At 46.0% G+C, this 4,125-nt stretch overlaps 1 pseudogene across 1 annotated transcript; it reads left to right on the top strand.

The window, feature by feature from the left end:
- Positions 1-220: 220 nt before the first annotated feature.
- Positions 221-2,999, top strand: LOC123743113 (GPI alpha-1,6-mannosyltransferase 2-like; annotated as a pseudogene). The gene is made up of 4 exons (XR_014392334.1): positions 221-567; positions 666-827; positions 974-2,133; positions 2,295-2,999. The product of XR_014392334.1 is annotated as a GPI alpha-1,6-mannosyltransferase 2-like (transcript).
- The last annotated feature ends 1,126 nt before the right edge of the window (positions 3,000-4,125 follow it).

Here is a 4,125-nt window from a genome sequence, read left to right as displayed (position 1 = left end):
CGTAAGATGTTTGGTTTTGTTCCATTGGACTTGCAGTGTCTTTCTCAGATGTACAATTTTTCTACAATCCCTGGCTCTGTGAACGTACTGGGTGTGCTGTATTTTTATTCCAGCCCAGTACTATAACACTTGGTTCAACTAATCGATAAACTGAATCAGGTTATTTGTTAGTACTGGGCTGGGATAAAATCGTGCACACTTGTGTGCAATCCCCCTTTGTCTCAGCTTCCTTGGTTATGACTAGTTTCTAGGATTTGAATCAAGACAAAGTAGTCCATTGTTGATAAATGATAAATCTATACGGTATCATAATTAGTTGATGTGTGAAAGGTCATAAGTTATAGTAGAATTTCATTATGCAATAATGATAACTGAACATCATTCAAAGCTAATATTATTCCCCTTTTTAACAGCTTGAGACGATCGCTTTTTCACTCCAACTTTTATTTTGAAATAGAGAATTACCCCGGAAGTAACATTTTGCGGACCAACTGGTTCCAACAATAGATTGTGAAGGTTTCCGACCTTATGGTCTATGGTTCTGACCTGGCTTCTCTAATCAAAAAGGTAAAGATGTGTAACGTTAAAAAAAAAAATTAAGCAAAAAAAATAGGCCCTGTGTAAATGAATGTCAACGTTTTGTCATTTGCCACCGTCTATTTCAGGTATTTGTAGAGGTTAAATTGTGTTGCCTTCGTTCCATCCACACCAAGCTAGCTCGCGCTAGATATTGTTATGGGTAAGGCTGTTCATAGTAATGACAGATGGACGTGAAGACGGTTCTGCAATTCGCCGCAACCACAAGAGGCTTGTCACTACTAATACAGGTCAGTAATAATTATGATTTATTTACAAAAGTTGCTGGTTAACTACAGCATGGCGTCCACAGACTGAAAGACTTGGATGTTAGTAAATTAGAAAAGTGTCATTGGTGTGTGCTTATCATCTCATGTTTGCTATGCCTCCCTTTCAGGCTCTCCTAAATGCTGCAATCCCAGATCACGAAGCTGATGCATTCACTCCACGTGCAGAGGAGGAGCCTCTGCTTCTGGACCGTGCAGTGCAATGGTTTCTAGGGGGCCTTTCCCACTGGGATGCAGAGCATTTCCTCTTCATTGCTGAGAGGGGCTACCTGTATGAGCACAACTATGCCTTCTTCCCCCTGTTCCCTGTCATACTGCGGGGCCTTGCAGAGACTATACTACTGCCCCTCAGTGGCTGTCTTACACTGCGTGGACGCCTGCTACTGGCTGTTGCCTTGGGTAACAGCGCCCTCTTCCTGCTGAGTGTGGTAGCACTGTATGGACTCGGCCGTGTGGTGCTGCAGGACCGGCGTCTTGCTCTAGTCTCCAGTTTGCTCTACTGTCTCACCCCTGCCAATGTCTTCATGATGGCTGGTTACTCAGAGAGCCTGTTTGCTGCACTGACCTTCGGGGGCCTCTTTCTCCTGGAGAGAGGATATACCCTCCGAGCCTGCCTGGCTCTGAGTATAGCCACTGCTGCACGAGCCAATGGACTTGTGAATGTAGGATTCTTGCTGTATCTGCCCCTGCAACAGGCCCTCTACAAGATCTGGGGACTGCGTAAGGACAATAACAGACACAGCAAATGCCTCCACTACATCTGGATCATCGCTCGTCACCTGTTCACGGCTGCATTGGGCACAGCAGTTATTGCCCTCCCCTTCTTGGTCTTCCAGTACTATGGGTACAGGGCGTTCTGTACACCCTCCCTCTCCTTGGAGCAGGTTTCCCCTGCCCTCATCCAGCTTGCTGAGGATAAAGGCTACAGGGTCCCTGACGAAAACGCACCCCCACCCCTCTGGTGCCTGCGACCCCCTCCCCCTGCTCTACTCCCATATCCAGGATGTGTATTGGGATGTGGGCTTCCTGCGCTACTTCCAGCTTAAGCAGATACCCAACTTCCTGCTGGCGCTGCCCATGGCAACTCTGGGCATGGTGGCAGCCTACATGTACTATAGGGATAACCCAGCCAGGTGTCTGAGACTGGGGCTGTGGGACAAACAAACGGCCAGACAAACCCACACCTGGATTTTACAGCCCCGGGGTGTTTTTACATGTGGTGCATGCTACAATGCTCCTGGGATTTGGAACATTCTGCATGCATGTGCAGGTAAGGAACAAATCAGTGGAAAATGTTTATGTAAGGGGATTTCAACAGGTCTAGTTGGGGATCAACCAATCACATTGTTAAACAAATTGCGTGTTTGAAGATTTATGAAATACAGGCAGCTCATCTAGTCAATTAATGTTCTCTTTTACTGATTTCTCCAGGTTTTGACCCGGTTTCTGTCTTCTGCCTCCCCTGTACCTTTCTGGATCAGTGCCCACCTGCTCTTACTCTACGAGCCTCTCCTTCAGCGAAGGTCACCACCCACATCCAATAAGGGGCAGCAGCGGAGGACACCCAGGACTGTCTTCTTGTACTTACCCCAAAACCCCATTGTTCATCTACTGTCCCGCTGGAAGACATGCTCTATCCCCACACGATGGATTCTAGGGTACTTCATCTCCTATTGGCTTATGGGCCTGGCACTGCACTCTAACTTCTTACCATGGACTTGACCTGACACTTTCTACTGAAGACCTGATGTGTGCACAAAATACTATTTGAGGGCAATAATAATAGCTCTGAAGCATGTCCATATTTTCTGCCTGCTTCATAAAGACAGTGCTGTTTTAGATAGCAACTGGCTACTCACCTCTGTTAGTGTTAGGCAATAAGGTTCGCGTGTCTTATTTGCACTCCATCTCACTCAGAAAATTAATTTTAATATCCCCCCCCCCCCCCCCGATTTTTGTTGTTGATTGATTTGCGATCCAGCATTGATTATTCCATTCACTTGAAAGTTCCATTATATCAATTTGTCTCTGAAAAAGTACAGGGTGCAGTTTGTGCATGGGTTTTTAATGAAATGTTATTGTATTTTTTGTTTACTAAAGAGATACTGTGTAATAAAGCATCACAAATAATTAGCATTTTTGGTTGATAGATGCAGCGTTTCAGCAATTGATTTCAGCACCACGGACAGCAAGCCTTTCTATGGATAGTCTAAAAACAAATGGTCTAAACTCAAAGGAGAGTGTGCAAGGTTTATTTTAGAATGTATTGTTTTGAGTTTAATGACCCAACTGAAGCCGGCGGGCGGGTTGTCCGCTTTGACGCCTCACTCAATTAGAACATGTCTCTATAGTCACACAAAACAAATGTCATTCACTTTTTTTCGAGCTCATTTGAATTGAAAGTGGTAGCTGTCTGGTGAGTACGCAGGCCATGGAAGAACTGGGACATGGGGCCGTGCATTATCTTGCTGAAACATGAGGTGATGGCGGCAGATGAATGGCATAACAATGAGCCTCAGGATCTCATCACGGTATCTCTGCATTCAAATTGCCATCAATAAAATGCAGTTGTGTTCATTGTCTGAAGCCTATGCCTTCCCAAACCATAACCACACCATGTGGCACTCTGTTCAAAGCGTTGACATCAGCAAACTGCTTGCCCACACAACGCCATACACACTGTCAGCCATCTGCCTGGTACAGTTGAAACTGGGATTCATCCGTGAAGAGCGCACTTCTCCAGCGTTCCAGTGGCCATTGAAGGTGAGCATTTGTCCACTGAAGTCTTACGACGCCAAACTGCAGCCAGGTCAAGACCCGGCTGAGGATGGCGAGCATGCAGATGAGCTTCCCTGAGATGGTTTCTGACAGTTTGTGCAAAAGTTGTTCGGTTGTGCAAACCCACACTTTCATCAGTTGTCTGGCCTCAGACAATCCACAGGTGAAGAAGCTGGATGTGGAGGTCCTGGTCTGGCATGGTTACACGTAGTCTGCGATTGTGAGGCCAGTTAATCATGCGGCCAAATTCTCAAACTACGTTATGGTAGAGGAATTCATATTAAATTATCTGGCAATAGCTCTAGTGGACATTTCTGCAGTCATCATGACAATTGCATGCTCCCTCAACCTGAGACATCTGTGGCGTTGTCAAAACTGCCCATTTATTGTCCCCAGCACAAGGTGCACCTGTGTAATGATCATGCTGATTTTTCCAGATTGGCAGCTACCACCTTCCGAGGCTACGGTGAACGTTTCATCCCAT

The sequence above is a fragment of the Salmo salar genome, chromosome 05, assembly GCF_965601325.2.
Source record: "Salmo salar chromosome 05, fSalSal1, whole genome shotgun sequence".
Taxonomy (NCBI): domain Eukaryota; kingdom Metazoa; phylum Chordata; class Actinopteri; order Salmoniformes; family Salmonidae; genus Salmo; species Salmo salar.
Note: the sequence above shows the minus strand (reverse complement) of the source record. Positions and strands in the feature narration are given on the sequence as shown.